A 19,526-nucleotide genomic window follows, 5' to 3' on the forward strand; every position below is an offset into this window, starting at 1 on the left:
GTATTTCAAGGTGACTGACATCAGCAGGCTTGTTAAAGTAAGGCAATGGGAGGTGTAGTGACTGTGAATGGCCTCAAAATCATTACTCTCTACACACACATATACACCCATATACACACACACACACACACACACACACACACACACACACACACACACACACACACACACACAAAATTGCCGTATCTGGGATTAGAAATCCTACCTAACTAGTACATCATACTATAGCATTACACAGTTATTGCATGTGCCATGAAGCTTACAGGGCTGAATCTTGTCCAAGGAGATATTCAAGGTGACTGACATCAGCAGGCTTGCTAAAGTACGGCAATGGGAGGTGTAGTGACTGTAAATGGCCTCAAAAGCATTACTCTCTACACACACACACAGTTCCACAGTTGCCATGCCTGGGATTAGAACTCCTACCTAACTAGCATGTTACACTATAGTATTACGCAGTTATCACACATACCACAGAGCTTATACGACTAACCCTGGTCAAAAGGGGTATTTCAAGGTGAATGACGTCAGCAGGCTTGCTAAAGTAGTGCAATGGGAGGTGTAGTGACAGTGAATAGCCTCAAAAGCATTACTCTCTACACACACACACACACACACACACAAACACACACACACACACACACACACACACACACACACACACACACACACATACACACACACACACACACACAGAGTTTCACAGTTGCCATGTCTGGGATTAGAACTCCTACCTAACTAGTATGTTACACTATATCATTACACAGTTATCACATGCATCACAGAGCTTAGAGGGTGACCCTTATCCAAAGGTGTATTTCAAGGTGAATGACATCAGCAGACTTGCTAAAGTAGGACAATGGGAAGTGTAGTGTATGTGAATGGCCTCAAAAGCATTGATCCTTACACACACAAACACAGTTTCCATGTCTGGGATTAGAACTCCTACCTAGCTAGTACATCACACTACAGCATCATGCAGTTATTGCACACTCCACAGAACTTATATAGATGATCCTTCTCCAAAGGGGTATTTCAAGGTGACTGACATCAGCAGGCTAGCTAAACTAGGGCAATGGGGAGTGCAGTGTGTGTGTGAATGGGCAATAAACTATTCCTTTGGAAACACATACGCAACACTCAGTCACACACAACTTTACATTTGACAGGGCTGTGTATACAACTGCTAGATGAATAATGACTTGTACTGTCATGTTACACAGACACTATAGTGCTGAGGGCTACCAGAAGCAAATGTCTACAGTGATAGACATCAGCACATCATGTGATATTCGCCAATTGGATGTGTGGTGGGTGGGACAGGCGTTATGATGTGAAGCTCCTTCTCACTCTCTGTCTCTCTCTTCCCAACAGCTCCTTCTCACTCTCTGTCTCTCTCTTCCCAACATCTCTGACTGTGTATGTTTGACCTAATATAGGTTGTTGGCCTTGGATATATTTCTGTATTTCTATCTGATGTGTGTGTAAAGCATGACTGGTGTGCAATGTGTTGTGTATGCACAGAAATCTGTGACTGACAGATATGTATAGTCCACTGTTGTTGTCAGACATGGGCTACTTTTCTGTAAGTGTGGCAGCATGACCAGTATGACCTTCTGTATTGAAAGTATGAATCCATTCCAGGTAGGTTGTACTCCAGTACAGGCATTTTTGTTCTATACCTAGAGCTAGCAACCTGTTTCTGCAGGATATCTGTAGATTGGTTGTCAATATAGAGCCACAATGGTTAAAGGGTAGTGGGATACTGTAAGTAATCATGTTTGTGCTGCTTGTGCTACATGGTTTTGTTGTTAGCAGAGATATTCAGACATATGTACTGTTTTACACTGTGATATATTATGTCATCAGCTACTGAAAGATATACTTATTTGCTCACAGTAATTTCCTGAGGAATACATGATGAATGAAGCTGCGTCCAGTATTGTGGTCTGCAGCCTACATATTTTTGCACACTCATCCCATTCTGGTGGGGGAGCAGCAGACACTTGCTGTTGGGTCTGTGTAAATGGTCCAGCACCTTGGTACTGTGTTGTCTGAGGATCCCCTGATTGTACATCTATTGACGTGACAGAATGGCCATATCCTGCTGTGGCTATACCTCTCAGCTGTACATATTCACACAGGTTACCCAGAGGCAGTGCTCATATATCTGGTCATTTCCCCTTCACATTATGGTTTACGAGCAGGTTTGTAGCTACCCATTCCTGGGTTTCCAGGCAGGGATAGTATGGGCACACATCAGCATTTCAGACTTCACACACTCCATGGCATCCATGATCCTACCACTCCTCTGTTATTCTATCCTCTTCCTAACATTATGCAATCAATGTCTGAAACATATCCCTATAGTTATCACTTCATCCCAGTGGTATTTAGGGGTTGGTCCACAGTTCCTGCAGTAGGACATGGTGGACATGCTATTGGGATTTGTTGATATGCCCTTGCATTTCTTTTCTGTGGACTGTGTTAAGTAGTTATTTGGGACTCCATGAACTAAAATACATTGGCAGTATGGGTGAGACACAGGCCTTTGACAGAGGAATGTAGGGAATTTGGTAGTGATGCAGGTCATCTGTAGCACATCAGTGTATTATGTCACTGCTACATTCCCAGGCTGCAAGTCACTGGATTTCCCTGGGGTGACAGGGTTGGTGTGCAAGGTGTTAATGGAAATAGTTTCTGTCCTTATTAATCCACTGATGTGGATGCTGGCAGGGTGCTGCTTACAACTAGGGACACACCTGCATGGGACACTTCTTCAGCATGCTGCATTCTGTGGGTATTCCCATACAGAAGTGGGGGTTATACTGTACTCATTCCAAAGAGCAAGGATATGACCTGTGATAAACCTGTGGCTGATGGTGGAGTGAGCTGAGTGCATGTGTGATATGGAATCTTCTTGCAGCTGACTCACAGATATACGTGGGGCATTCCACTTATGCTGGCTTGGGCGGGGACATCAGCAGTTTCTCAGTACTTCATAACTGTGCTTTTTGTGGTCTGCCAGTGTTTCACCAGAATACATCAGTATTCCATACCACACAGACAACTAATGTGCTGCTAACCTGCATATGCAATTCCAAATGTGTGTCCATTTGACAGGTACATTTTATACACTCTCTGTCTTGCATACTTCCACCTGTGTACTGTGTGTATGTCTGGGCCCACATTCATGCCATGTCCATCTTTCAGATGGTGACAGATATTACATCTGAACAATTAGTATGTCTTACTGCTGGATTGGTCTTGCTGGGATGCATTGTGTTTGGCACTGAAGTAATTGCAACTTGGCCCTGTCATCAACAGTACTGATGACAGGCCACTGGGACACAACCCTCCATGCATACATGCGGACCACTTCCAAACAATATACAACACACAACAACCTAACACACAGAGCCCTGCATATTGTACACATGCAACAATCTATCCTGCTAATTTGGCCAGCTCAAGTAATCTATGCACAACTGTTATTATACCCACACGTACATGTTACTACATTTCTACGTAGGATTGTGGGGGGTACACCTGACATTGGTAAAAATTTGCTATGCCTATATTGGTATTTCAAGTATTCTGTTGGCTTCCATTTCATTCTGCATTCTGACCTATCATGCAGACTAGAGGCATATCATTGTAGTACAGATTTTAGGTTTTATTGACCTACACTTCAGTTTCAGACTTCTTACCCTTCAGAACTAACACTCAACTGCCTGACCTGTTGTAGTCTGTCTGTGTAGGTCTGCAGGGAGGTTGTTCTCCAGTACCACCAAACGGAGGCCTTAGAACAGCCTTTCTTTGTGGTCATCTATACCTGTCCTGCTGGCTGAGACTGTTGTTGGGTATGTGAACCTCACTGGCATGCATGTGTTTGTCCTATGGACACAGATATCGCCCACCACATGTCCTGCAGTGGGATTCGTCACCTTATCTAGTACTGCCTACTATGATGACACCAGTATTTGTTACGGATTTCAAGCTGGCATATAGGTGTCTACTATCTGCTGCCATCCCATTCAGCCACCCAATTCCCTTGCATGTTCACATCTGTACCATAGATACAAGTAGCAGAACATACTACTCTACTCAGCAATTGATAGGGAGATTGACTTACCTTGTGGCTGTTCCAGTATTGAGGATGGTGCTGGAGGTCTAACTATGTCGGATGCACATAGTACATTCCCTATACATGGTTAAGCATAGGTAGTGTCATGTTTGGCATCCTTTTTACTGTATGTGCGAGTAAGAGATAGGTGTCATTCCCTGGGTTTTTACCATGTCAGTGTATGTGCTATGCATTGCCTCTTTGCCAAAGTCTGGGCATACTGGGCATGCCTCCTTCTGCCTACAGGGCCAGGCTCAGGCTGTTCCCGCTTTGAGTCAGTCTGCACCTGTGCTGGCCTTGGCTATGGTGGGGGGCTGTGTTGCCCTGCCCCATGCTGTTCCTGCTGCAGCTGTTTCCACAGAATCATATTGTGTAGCATGGCAGATACAATGAAAATTTGGGTACATGTAGCTCGAGAGTAATGCAAGGCTCCACCAGATATGTCCAGAAACTGGAACCGTGACTTGAGCATCCCAAACACATGCTCTATTATGATTCTGGTTTGTGCGTGTGCCTCATCATGGAGTTCTTATTCAGGTGTGTGTGCATTTCTGATGGGAGCCATCAGCCACAGCTTCAGTGCATAAACAGCATCCCTCACTAGTTGGCAGTTGATAGAGGGAAAGCTCTTGCGGTTTATGTAGACCCTACCCCACTCACCAGGTGGTGCTTTGATGTGTATGTGCGTGCAGCCTATAGCACCCACTACCTCTGGGTAATCTGCTATTTGGTGGAAGAGACGCATATTGCTGGTCAATGCCTCGTGGGAGTTGTGGAAATATATGTGTTCACTGGCATGTGCTGACATGGCATCCAGGAACTGGTGGAGTACCCTGGATGCTGATGCCTGTGAGATCCCCATGATATCCCCAATTGGCCTTTGGAAGGCACCTGTGGCTACTATTCTTAAGTCTACACATACCTTGGTATCCACTGGGATGGGTTCCCTTCTGTTGGTTCTATGTGTGAGGCGTGGCTGGCACAGCTCAACAATTTACTATAGGAGGTCCCTGTCCACCCTATAGCGCTCCACTATCTCCAGCTCATGTAGCACCTGGTAGGTCACCTTGGGTCTGTACACTCTTCTCCCTCTCCTCACTGGGGGTTGGTCATCAGCATTCACATTCTCACCACCTTCAGCCTCTTCCACATATTGATTTATGAGAGTGAAAACAGCCCCTATCATTTTGTTGGTTTTGCTAGGTAAAATGCCCCCATTTGTGTACACTGGTGGTGTAGAGTTTGTGGGAAAAACCAGAGTGAATGGTGTTTGCATAGTTTATAGCAGTGTGCTGGGTTGGGCTGGACTGCTGCCTGTGTAATTGGCTGATTCTGATTCATTTCACCTGCCAGCTATGCTAGTTCTCCTTGATTACCATCTTACTGTTGTTTTCCTTTCCCTTTGCCTTCCTATTTAAACCCCGAGGCACACTGCGCATACCCAGTGCTCAGATGTGAATGGAGCTGCTATTTCCGGGGGGGGGGGGGGGTTGTGTTTAAAACCCATTGCGTGGCACACACACCCATTTAGGCAATGTAAATACTGCTAGGCAGCCTCAGACACACCCCCTTTATTAGCTCTGTTTAGCTAAGGACAAACACGGGCTACTGTGCTCCAATAAGGTTACAGCAGTCATGACACTCCCACTCATGAGGTCATCTAGCTCTTAGGCTTACACCATGGTGTTATTGTACCTACATGGTTGGGTGTAAGCTAGCACTGAAGGAAAATCTGTGATTCAGTATCATTTGCATAGAAATGACTGCTAATGCATGGTTACAAAACTGACACTCAGCCTTCCCCCTTAGCAACAACTATTCCACAGTCTTGTTGTGTTATGCATGCCATTGACTATTATGGCAAAATGATGATTTTGATTAAAAAGCTTATTTCCAGCATTTTTATTTATTTTCGGGCGGCTCCATTTGCGCACTGCTGCCCTACACTTAAACAGCCGAAATCAGCCAAAAAAAAGTTATTTTTTATAATTTCGAAACTAGTTTTCATGCCTATTGCCATATATTTGGCCATTGGCATGCCTAACCTTTATAATACATGCTTTTTTATGAGCTGTCATGCCTCCATTTTGTAGTTTGCAGAAATGTATTTAACTACTGGCTAAATACATTTCTGCAGTCTACACTATTCCTGCACATGCCTGCCTGCTTCCTGGATTACTAATTAACCTCATTTGCATGTTTTTTTACCAGCAAATGAGTTAATTAGCATACAGGGACTGTGTCTGTGCAGGAATAGTGCAGGAGCATTTGTGCACATCCCAGGAGCTCATTCCTGGATTGCATGTCAGCCATATTGCCTGCAGCAGCTCTTGCACTATTCCTGTATGCTGTGCAGAGCTTGCTGAATCCTGGGGGTCCTGTTAAACATTAGCACATTCCCTCCAGTACAGCTCTTTTGAGTGTATACCTTTAACTCCCAGGGGTTGTGGCTTGAGACTTTAAAAATGAAGTTATTACCTTACATTTTTAACAAATACTCAATGACAGAAGTCAAATATCAATACAATTGTGTTTGCCATCATGTATGTATGCTTCAACTTAAAATATTCAGATACTTTGTATGTAGCATGGTTTTGGAATAATTAAAGCAAATAGGAACAAGCAATAGTTGATGTCTAGAAGCTCAGTAGGAGGTAACTGCAGAAACACCTGGAGGCACACTTAGCTGTAATGAGTATCGGCAGCATGTAACCCTGCTCATCCACATTGATTGTTGCTGCCATTTTGGTAGTACTTGATACCCACAGGAAAACAATCTGATAGAGGGGTGTGACCAAGATGGAAAATGGTTTAGTAGATAGCTATCAAGGATTTGTTCTTAGCATGCCTGTACTAGCAGGTATATGACAGTGAAATCACCTTGTGAATCCTGGATGTGCTAAATACACATTATCCTGTACTTGCTATATATGCTGTGCCATTAGCAATGCTGACTGTACTTATACATCTAGTATCTTAACATTTGACACTGCACATAACTGCATTGATAAATTCACCATTGTGAAGCATACATTTAAAACACCATTTTGTAAGAACCTTAAATGATAGATGTCTAAAATAACAAATGAAAAGAGCATATGAAGAACTCAAAGGCCACCTTCATCCAAAAATAACTAAAAAAACAATGCAAGGATTAAAACAATCATTTGAGGTAAAACTTACCATAAAGATGAGTGAAAATAAGAAAGCATTGTGCAGCCATATTTGAACAATGAAGGGAAATGAATGATAATGTAGTATGCTAAAATAAAATTATATCATTAAGGTGGAACCAAAATATACAGATGACATGCTGGCATACAATTTATGACAAAAAGAGAGAAAACACATCCATTCTTAAGACATGCAGCATGACCCTACCTGAAATTATATCTAAAATGGCCACCTTTTCCTTTAGTTAGGTTAGAAATACCACTCCTATAATACTAGATGAGATACCAGGAAACCTAACCTGTCCAGTCAAACATAACATATTCTAACCTCCTTATGCCCTTTCCTTTCTTCATTGAGCATCGAAAGTAGATGTGTCCCTGACATTTGTAAGTAGTGTGGTTTGGTCCCATTGTACAAAGAAGCCCCTCTTGAGATACCAGTAATTAAAGATTGATTTGCCTCAAAAATCTGATTCCCTCAAGTCTGTGTCTCGGGATCACTACTTTAATATCATCAAAACTTAACTTTTTATTTGGTTTACCAAATATGCAGAATAAGATGGCTGCAACTATTTTTCCTTACCCTATTGACACCACCTACCATCAGACAGTACTTATTATTACACACAAATGGTGCAGTAGAACTTTATTTGCCTTTAAAGTCAAAACACAGCATTCTATCACTTTTGAAAAAAAAAAATGATAAAATAGTAAAGGACCTTGGATCTTTCATTTAATTCCAGTATAGGTGCTACTGCCATAAAGCATATCAGTTTTCCCTACCAGTTCTTCTATGATGTTGAGGGCCCTGACAGGGATATACTTGTTTTGCTTTATACAGCTCGCATCAGACAAACTGTAGAGATAATGGATACTGTTCTGGAACCTATGACATGACATTTTATGCAATTGGAAAAGATACAAAATTTTCTTTCTAAGAGAACCAGAGGGCTTCAGGACTTATCTTACAGCCAAACACACAGCTAAACCATTATCCTCACGGTATCTGATCAAGGAGACCAATGGATGACCTGCAAGGTATTAAAGATATCTTAGTGACTAAAATCATTCGCCTACAATACCACCCTAGAGACTACAAGACAAAAGGATATTTAGCCTCAATCAAAATGATTATGAACCACATTATGAAATGTTAATATTTAATATATAAATTAAATGTGAAATATCTGTCAATTAAATTCAGCCCATCAATTTGTACTTTTTACAAAGAAGCTGGATGACTAATAGACATCTGCAATTTAAAATATGAGATGTAGGTAACCAAATCCCTCTAGCTTGTTCATCCAAACTCTGAACCTACAATTCTGCATACATCATTAAAGGTATTGTCTTTCTTGTAGCTCCAGTTGTATCCTTCTGCATCCATTCATGTTAGGGCTCTAAGGACATATTTTGTAGTTTTACTGCTCAGCCTGGGGTCCCCTTACAGATACATATGCAATCAACAGCTTGATTACTGCATGCGTGCCTAGCACATTGTTTGTATTTTCTGTTGTAGCCTGCATACATGGGTTCTGTTATAGACTTCTGCCAAAGTGTCTCTAAGCACAATACCATATGCTCCTGTGGTACACTGACAAGCAACCTATATGCACTTGATTTCCTGCACACTAGAGATAGCAAAGAATATTTTCTGTTGTGCTATGATATTTCTATTGCATTGGCATGCAATGAGGAGTCAACCAAGATACTGGTAAATACTGACTTAATTCAATGCTGCTGAGACAGCATTTGGTTGGATGTGTCATTTAACTATAAGCATATATTGTGCTATTCCATAGAAGCAGTCTACAACCTGTTTGATGTTTGATTTCTTGTGCAGTAGTGGTACCAATGCACATTTTGTTGAGTTCTAATATTTGTTCTGTGTCTAATTTTCCATTATAGACAATATATATATATATATATATATATATATATATATATATATATATATATATATATCCAAATATATGTATGGGTCCCTTTCAGATGATCAAAGTACCACAACGTTGAACATCATATGGCCGAGGACCATATGATTAAAATGTTGAAACTTCTAACATTCTGAATGGAGATAAATGTACAATGTGGAATGGGTAAGTTACCATTTTCCTTGCTGTGGTGTGATCTAGGTGTTGGTACATTTAGTTAGCAGAGCATATGTGGGTACAGGGAGGCTTGCCCCCCTGCAAAAATGTAAAATAATTTTATGTATTTATTTATTTATTTTTTATGTTCAGAGTTTCAAAACTTTGATCATATGGTCCTCGGCCATATGATGTTCAAAATTTTAGAACTTTGATCATCTGAAGGGGATAAATATATATATATATATATACATATATATATATATATATATCTATGAGGATGCTACTCTGTGGATTTTCCATGATTCCAAATAACCTAGCTCTGGCTACGGTTACAATAAATGCTATATCTGAATGGATGAAAGAGCAAGGTGAGGCCTTAATGCATGCTGACAGGTTCATCAGCCTGTGCTTCAAATTCCACAACAGAATAATAAGTTAGTCCTCATGATTCACATTCTGTATGGCATGCAATAGGCCAAGCCATCACGTTCTTAATGATATACTTTATATATTACATCAGTATCTCTCACTTTTACCTCTTTCAAAGGAATGTTGCTTATTCTATGTCTTAAAAATTGCATGCTGCTTGCAGTTTCCTAATGAAAGATCTATTACACATTCATTAATAAGAAGATTTTAAACATGTAACCATAGTAAATAGCACTGAATAATAGCAGTTATTAACTATCCCAAAGCTTTCTAGTTAAAGCTGATAGTAAGTGTCCCACATTTTGTGTATTTGTTGTTTGATATTGTGATAGGCTGTGTTCTACATTTTAGTGATGAAAAGTTGAGAGCTGTGCTTACAGTCCCTTTGTCTCATGATAAATTTCTTCCTGATTAATAGACTGAAATGCACTTTCTAATACATGATTAATTAATTACTGTACTTCATATAATTGCAATATTACAAACTGTACATTTCAGTACTACAGTGAAAGCTCTACTTTTTTTAGTTGCAGTGGTATTTTCAATAGTTGCATTTTTCTGGTTCGTTCACTCATTAAATATTTCATGCACGGAGCTCAAACTCTTTATTGCTAACATATTTGCCAGCACTTTATCAAAACATATTTTGCAGCTTTTAATTCATTACAACTGTCTGTGTGACTGCAGATTTCTGTATTTTGGTGAGTATGTGGTCTGACTTTCCAATGAAATCTTAATAAAACCAATATAAGAAATGCCCTTTTAAAAAAGCTTTGTTAGGGTGTTCTTTATTTTCTTCTTCTGGAAATGTCTGTGTGGATATATCCTTAGATATCTCTCTAGACACTTCTTAACACATACATTGCTTGTACTCATAATAGTTTGCTTGAGACATATACTTTTCATAGTCATTTCTCCATATTCCTCATAGCTGCTTTCTGTCCTTGTTATAAACTGTGCATATGGCTCCACAAGAACAACTTCTTCTTGGAATCAGAGCCAAAACAGTTATGCCCAAGGCATGCACATACCACAGGACAAACTCCATAACAGACAGTTCCTTGAAAATGTGTATAACTGAAGAGGTGGTGCCTAACTATGTCATGGCATACATCTCACCCCTTACAGTTGTGCAAGGCAGAGGTCTCCAATCCTCACTGCACTTAAAACCCAGTTCAGAGACGGTGCATGAACCAGGGCCAGCAAATAGACAGTCAGTACTGAATCTTATCTGTCTCACACACTCCATGTACACTAGTATATGTAGAATGGCAGCAAAGCCACACATTACCTACATAGTTTCATAGTATAGTACTAGGCTATCTGCCCTGGGGCATTTGTAAGCCTAGCCATAGTGATGTGGCTTTTGCCACCCCATGAAGTGGTACAAAAATGTACAGAATAAATTTAGAATACTGTGCTTCTGTCTAGTAGTGACACAATGAAGGTCCCCTTGTATAATAGAATTAGTTTACTGTGCCCCTGTCTAGCAGTGACACAGATGTGACCCCTGGGCTAAACTTACGATCTCCCACCCACTCATCAAGATTTCTCTTGAAAAGAGTCAGTGAGGGGCTCTGCCTAATACGAACTGGGATCCTGTTCCAAAGCATGGGAAGCCTCTGGGTTATGAATCTATCCCTCCAGCATGTCCTATTCATACTTGTGCCAAGGTTTAAGTCTTTAGCTCTCGTGGTCCTGATGGATTTGGATTTTTTGAGGTGGAGCATGTCCATCAGATCCTGATTGGACATGGCCTTGTACGTCAGGCAGAGATCACCTCTGAGCAGGCGGTATGCTACTGAATAGAGCTGAAGTTTCTTTAGTCTGGCAGAATAAGACATATGTTGGAGACCCTTGATCCTCTTGGTGAGGTACTTTTGTGGTCTCTCCAGCTGTTGTAAATGCCAGGTGAGGTACATATCAAATTGGGCATTGTACTCAATCATGGGTCTGATGAGGGAGGAATTTAGGGGTACAGTGACATCCTTGGATCTGGATGTGAATCCCTTCATGATGAGGTGTGCAAGGTAGAATGTTTTTCTAACCACTTTGGCAACGTGGGTGTCAAATGAGAGGTCGCTGTTGACTTGGGTCCCTAGGTCTCTGATTACTTTTTCCGTACTCAGTGGGTTGCTGTCTATGTGATAATTTGTGGGTACTTTGTTTTTCCCAAAGGGGATGACTATACATTTTTTGGCATTTAGTTTAAGGCCGTGACTCCGGCACCAGTTCTCCGTTTCTGTGAGGCCTTTTTGTAGGATGTGTGTGTCTGCTGGTGTATCGGCTATGGCGCCTAGTTTGCAGTCATCTGTGAACTTTGTCAGCCACAGCCCTCCCATGTTTGCTTTAACATCTGAGAAATAAATGCCGAACAAGAGGGGTCCCAGGACAGATCCCTGTGGGACACCACTTGTGACTGGCTTTGAGTCTGACATTGCTCCAGTGATTTTAACTTTATGGGTTCTGTCCTTTAGCCAGTTTGCAACCCATCTAGTGACATAAGGGTTTACTTTTAAGCTGTTGAGCTTATCTATGATGCCTGAGTGGGGTATTGTGTCGAAGGCCTTAGCCAAGTCCAGGTATGCTGTATGGACTGCTTTGCCCTCATCAATGGCTCTAGTGACTGTTTCGAAAAAGTCAACCAGGTTTAAAAGGCAGGATCTGCTCTTTACAAAGCCGAACTGGGTGGGGTAAAGTGTCTGTAGGTCCCCTATGTCTCTGTTTATGAGTTCCATAATGATTCTTTCCATAGCTTTGCAGACCAGGCTGGTTAAGCTTATGGAGCGGTAGTTTCAAGGGTCTGTAGAGGCACCCACCTTGTGAAGTGGGACCACTGTTGCTGTACGCCAGTGTTCAGGTACATATCCCGAGGTAAGGCTAAGGTTAAATAGCATTTTTATGTGTGGGTTTAGCTCCTCTTGGAGTTCACGCAACATGCAACCTGGGATACCGTCAGGTCCCATTGATGCTGTGTTTTTTGCTTTGTTTAGGGCGGTTCTCACTTGGACATCTGAGATGACAGGGAGATTACATTTAGCTGGGATAAGTATTTCTTCTTTTGGGGGTGAAGGAGTGGAGAAATTTGCACTGAACCTGTCAGCCAGAATGTTGGCAATATCTGTGGGTTCAGTGTATTTTATGTTGTTGTGAACCAATTCTGAGCATATCTGAGGATTTCCACCCAGGTTTCTAACATAGCTGAAGAAGGCTTTGTGGTTATCTTTAGTGTCCTTAGTGATTTTTCTCTCAAAGTTGGCCTTGGATGTTTTTATGAGAGAACATAGTTTTCTGCTAATGTTGATCAGAGATGTCTTCCCTTCATGGGATTTTGCTCTGACGTGCAGTAGCTTCCTTCTTTTGTTATACAATTTGTTTATGGCTGAGGTCCACCAAACAGGATGCTTGCCTTTGGTGGAGAGGGACTTGGATTTGCTTGGGATTGCATGATCCATGCATTCTTAGAGATGCCCATAAAAAGCATGTGAAGGATTCGGCATTGTGGGATGTGGTATCCACTAGCACAGTGGGCTTAAAAGATACCATCTCAGTCTTAAGAAGAGTGAAGTTTGCTTTTGAGAAGTTTTTCATTGTGGTCTTTTGTGCTGGGGGTGGAGGTGGGATATGTATATCCAGGGTGATTAGTTTGTGGTCAGATCTCACTAGTGAGGGGTATACTTCTGGTGTGGAGCATTTTGTCCCCATGTTTGTGATGATCAGGTCTAGTATATTATCTCCCCTAGTGGGAGAGGTGACTAGTTGTTCCAGTGCATTCGAATTTATGAATTCCAGGAACCTTTGGGCTAGGGAATTAGGGCTAGAATAATGTACCCAATCTATGTTTGGGTAGTTGAAGTCTCCTAGTATGATGGTATTTTGTGATACATTCATATCCTCCAATGTCTTCAGGAAGGCTGAGTGGCGTTCTTGAGATTGGGAGGGTAGTCTGTAACATGCTACCAGTTGTATAGCAGTTTTGCCTATGGTTAGTTGCACCTGTATGGTCTCTGATGCTTCATGTGTTGCTACTAACCTGGAGGTGTGGGTGTCCTTGATGAATATAGACACTCCCCCTCCCTTTGTGGTTCGGCCCGGGTTTTGAGGCCAAAAAGCATGATACAAGGTATAGCCTGGTAGCGCTGGGGTGCACTTCGGAGCCTTGAACCAGGTTTCAGTTACTGCACAGACGTCAATGTTCTCCATGCTGAGGAGTGCATCAAGTGCCTGCATCTTGAGATTTAGACTTCTGGCATTGAGCAGCATTACCCTTAGTTTTTTTCCATTTTTGTTTTCTAAGGAGGTGGGTTTGTCTTTTGAGCCTTGCCTAAAAAAGGCACTATGGGGGTGGCAAGAGCCTTAGCCAATATCCGGAAGCCCAGTGGTGACAGGTGTAAGCCATCCCTTGCGAAGCAGCGTGGCTTGTCCAACATGTCATCCCAGGCAGACAGATATTGGATCCCCTTAGAATGACACCAGTACTTGAGCCAATTGTTAAAGCTGATCAACTTGTCTTTGTATTGTGGTATCATTCTTGGTGAGGGCAGGATGCTGCTCAGGGTAAGGGTCATACCAGCCTGGGCTACATAATCGGAGAGCTCATCTATGTCTCTTTTCATGTAGTCCAGGGAGGTACGTCTCAGGTCATTCACACCAGCATGGACAATGACGGAGTCATATTTGTACTTGCTTTGGAGTGACTTGAGTGCGTGTGTTATGTGGCGGATCCTAGCTCCCGATAGACAGCTCACAGTCACCTTCTCCTTGTTCAGCCTGGTCAGCGGGACATCAGTGTGTCTGACTATAGAGTCACCTATTACTAGTGTATCATGCAAGGTGTTTGGCCTTAAGGGCTGTGATTGCTTGACACACTGATTTATTGAAGTATGTGTTGCATGTGTTTTGTTTTGAGGTGGTGGATTTTTGGATGTCTGCTTTGGGAGCCTCTGTTGTTTTGGTAAGTTTTTTTATTAGAGGCTCCGAGTATGTCTTTGTGTTTTTATTTGTTTGGTTTGCAGTTGTGATAAGTATATGTGGGACTGGGATTATTGTGTGTGTGGTTGCCATCTCCTCCTGTCTGGTCATGCCAGCCCTGAGTTGAGAGAGTTCAGCCTCCAGTTTGGCTATATAGTTGCATCTCTCACATGTATTTGTGTTTGTTGGGAGGAGGAGATGGTTGTCTGTGTACATGAGACAATTGTATCATTGTCTCAAGATACCCAGATTGACCAGCTGAATTGGAGACGACGCCAGTAATCTACCACTCGACATGCTAAAACAGTATAAGGGAGTGCTGTACCTTTAAGGGAAGTGGATATTCACAGGTGTGGTAAGTAGATGTAGTGCTTTACTTAGTACGAGAGTGCTTACATAGTAGACAAGTATTGAGAACAAGTGTTAGGCTTATAATATAGTGAGTAGTCTGGTTATACTAAGAGTAGAGCTTCCTTAAGGGAAAATTTGAAGAACAGACTTGGCGGAGCCAGAAAAAGTTTAACCTTGTTTAACCGGCGCTGCGCTATGCGCACAACTGCGCAAAGCCGTGCAAACGTGGATTTTAAACAGTGAACTACAAAAGAGCTAGAAATGTTCCAAAACAACCAATTACTACAGCTTCTTGTGCTGAGGTCACTTCCTACAGGGACAGGTAGGCTGCTCAAGGCTCCCCACTCCCACTGATGAGCAAAGAAACTTCCCTCTATCCAAGTAAGGTAATGGACAACACAGGAACTACACCACAGCCCAGAATACAGCAATGCCTGCAAACTGATCTAAACTAGTCGAGGAAGGCGGGAAAACAAGGATTTTTTTTGTTTTTTTGTTTTTTTGGTAGAAACACACAGAAAATGCAGAAACAGTGATAAATTAGCTACACAGGCTAGCACACTTTAGTGGGCAGCCTCCACAGTTAAATTAAACAAACAAACAACAAACTTTCAATCAAATTCGACTAAAATGTAACTTTAAGTGCAGATTTTAAAATAATGCAGCAAACAGTTAAAAAACAGTTCAAGCTAGTTCAGGGTAAGCTACAGAAGCTATTCCAAGTGAAAAAAAAGCAAAGATACTTAAATCCAGAAAGTAGTCGCTTTTCTGAGTTCCCTGCTGCTAGGACCACTCTGCAGACCCACGAGGAGCTTGTCTGAGCAGTATAGCCAGAAAAAAATGCCCAGAGGCGGATTTTAAACAGTGAACTACAAAAGAGCTAGAAATAGTCCAAAACAACCAATTACTACAGCTTCTTGTGTTGAGGTCACTTCCTACAGGGACAGGTAGGCTGCTCAAGGCTCCCCACTCCCACTGGTGAGCAAAGAAACTTCCTTCTATCCAAGTAAGGTAATGGACAACACAGGAACTACACCACAGCCCAAAATACAGCAATGCCTGTAAACTGGTCTAAACTAGTCGAGGAAGGTGGGAAAACAAGGATTATTTTTTTGTTTTTTTGGTAGAAACACACAGAAAATGCAGAAACAGTGATAAATTAGCTACACAGGCTAGCACACTTTAGTGGGCAGCCTCCACAGTTAAATTAAACAAACAAACAACAAACTTTCGATCAAATTCGACTAAAATGTAACTTTAAGTGCATAGCTAACTGTTCACAATTATGCCAAATGTATGGATTTTAGCTTCATATGTTTGGTATGCTCCTCATCAAATATATGTTTTTCAGGTAAATCATTGTAGACTGAAGTCACAACATTAAGAGAGACCACAGGACTGTAGCTGGGGAGCCACCCAGGCCACAAGGTGGTAATGCAATGATAGTATTCATTTCTGCACTGGTATTTCTGCATGCTTGTATGGAAATGAATTCCACTACTTTATGTAGCAGCAGAACTGAAGAATGTGCTTCCCTCTATGCATACTGCAATTTCCGATCTAGCAAATGTTTTGCTACAGATATCAAAAGTAAACAATTTCATTTATTTATTCTGCTCTATAAGGTACAGTTGATGGATACCAGATTAGAGAGTGGCAGTGTGCAACATCAAAGCCGCCTGTTACTCTGAGTAGCAGGCATTTGTATTTCAGGCTGTTATTGTATCAGCTTTTTACATATAGTGACAACATTATAGGTTCATAGGTTCATAAGTTGGTACTGAGCTATCTGCCCGAAGGCATATATTAGCCCAGCCAAGTTGTGCGGTATTCACCGCCCCTTTAGTAGTTCCCTAGACTCTTGTACTAGCAGCTAGTACCCTTGGCCCCTATCTAGTAGTGCTGTTGGTGTGATCCCCGGTGTGAACTTTCTGTTATCCTGTTATGTTTGGCTTTGTCAAAAACACATGTTCTACACATCTGTTCAGGAGGTAAATGAAGGGAGAGGGAATCAAACTCTTCATATCAAGAAGCTACAGAGCAGTGATTCATAGTATTAGCCCACTGCATTAAATGATTTTCTGTGAACACTGCTGCTGAGAATGAATAGACATTTCAGGACAGGACATATGCACCACAATCCCTAGCTCCATGTATGGTGCATGTCTAAAGGGTTTCACACAGCTGTCCTCTACTTGTGCTATTACCTGAAATCCTGTTGTGGCTAAGTGCCATATAATAGATTTATTTCAGTTCCCTCCCATGTGACCTCCTCCTCCCTTCTCCTCAATCATTTTGGTAACTCCTCCCCCATTTCATGCATTTCAGTTCACCATCTTGTCTGTCAATGACTGACATGCCAGTCAAAGCAACTCAAATGCAATAAACAGCCAGATGTTTTTCACTGATCAGTAAGACACATGGTATAAACAATGAGTGATTCCAAGTGTTCACAGTTCTAACTACTCTGTCCATTTTGCAGTGGAACTTTACCACACTCTCACTCTGTCCACTTATTTTAAAGACAATAGACATCATTCTCTCTCTCTCTCTCTCTCTCTCTCTCTCTTGTTTTTTTTTTTTTTGTTTGTTTTGTTTCATTTCAGATGGTCCATTAATAGTTGAGCAAGAAAAAGAAAGACACTATGCAAGATAATATTGCTATATTCCAAAAAGTTAAATACAAAGCCACATAGCAGTCAATGTTAATGCTCTTAGTCATCTTCATGAGATTTGTGGCAGTTTTAATGCTTCCTTTGGCTGGATCATTGCACTACAGGAAGTTTGGACTAGGGTACACTTGCTGAAATTTACTTTGCTCTGAAATTATCTTGAGTTCCATACTTGCATATGGTTTCTGTTTATGAGAGATGACTACATCAGTATCACACAAAATAAAAATATAGCCTTTTAATGCATTAATAAGACTTTAATTTGTTGTGTCTTGTATAATGATGATCTTATGAAAATGTGAATAGTAATTATGATATACTCAATACACAGGACTTGTGTCCTAACCATGAAAAAAGTATAAATCTAAGTGTCCTAATGCAGTGGGAAGGCATACAAAAACAACCTGAAGCACCTTGAGAAAAGGTGTTTTTGCAGGAGGTTCCACACCTACATTTCCATGTGGGCTGCAAGACCCCTGCATGTCCTTGCTTCATAATATAACAACAATGTTACATAAAACTGGGTACAACAGTTTTGTGCTTGCTTTGGCAGCACATATACAAAAAATGGAACAATACAGACAATATTAGTATGACCCCTGCCAAGGATGGCACCAAAATTCGTGAAGCGTTCTATATTTTTTGTGGCTGTGTAGCTCAGGGGATGTAGGATTAGCCTTGCAAACTGAGAGGTCATATGTTCAAATCTCCTCAAGCATCTATTTGCCCTTTACACAGGGTAGAGCTGGCATAATGGTTAAGGTGTTTACCTCAGAGACACAAGGCACCATTTTTAATTCTGACCCCTAGTTATTAGCTAGGTGCATAATAGTCTGCAGATTGATAGCCTAGTATTTACCTTTTAACCTGCAAAATTGGTAGTTGTAATACTGACTAAGGTGTTTACTTCAGAGACACAAGGTACAAGGTTTGATTCTTACCTTTGAAATGGAAATTGACTAGAGTTAAAATGGCCCACAAGAACAGTTAGCATATTATTTTTTGGGTGGGGTTTGGCATTGAAAATGACTGGACTTAAAATGGCGACAAGGACAGTTGGCATATTATTTTGGGGTGGGGTTTGGTATAATAGTTAAATTGTCTACATCACAGACAAGAAATACAAGATTTGATTCTCAAAAAGGGAAATTGGTTACACTTAAAATGGTCCACAAAGACAGCTAGCCTAGTATTTACATATGAACATATAAAAGTGCAAAGCTGACCCCATTGGGACATTCAAATTACTATTTTTTGAGAAGATGGGATAGAGGAAATGTCCAGGTACCCATAGTCTCTGAACTGAAACCAATCTGTTCAGTGGACTTCCTGGTACTGAACAAAAAACTCCTTTTCTTTGATTATTGCTACAGTGTGCATTGCATAGAGAACAGCCTGTTACTTCTTGCTTAGCTTGCCTTGACATTTCTGGCTAATTTAATAAGCTGAAGCACATAGTTTACATTTAACAGTTCCAAACTGTGATTCATATTCTTTCTATCATTTCTTTATTCTTTACTTGCCTTACTAAGCATTCATATTTTATATGCTTTTGTCACCTGACCTTACACAAATTATTTCATTTCTAAATGAAAAGTGCCAGTACATTCTTTCTTTTATAGCGGACTATTTTTTTCTGACCGATCATTCACTGTTACATCAACAAACATTCTCAGCTCTAGATCAATGTGAATACAGGACTGAATGAGCT

General features: G+C 41.2%; 1 non-coding gene across 1 annotated transcript; it reads left to right on the forward strand.

Annotated features, from left to right (window-relative positions):
• The first annotated feature begins 18,352 nt into the window (after positions 1-18,352).
• Positions 18,353-18,458, forward strand: LOC122802245. The gene has a single exon (XR_006364905.1). It is a non-coding gene; the product is annotated as a U6 spliceosomal RNA (small nuclear RNA).
• Positions 18,459-19,526: the final 1,068 nt, after the last annotated feature.

Source organism: Protopterus annectens, chromosome 1.part0, assembly GCF_019279795.1.
Source record: "Protopterus annectens isolate FY-2018-M chromosome 1.part0, PAN1.0, whole genome shotgun sequence".
In the NCBI taxonomy this organism is placed as follows: Eukaryota; Metazoa; Chordata; order Ceratodontiformes; family Protopteridae; genus Protopterus; species Protopterus annectens.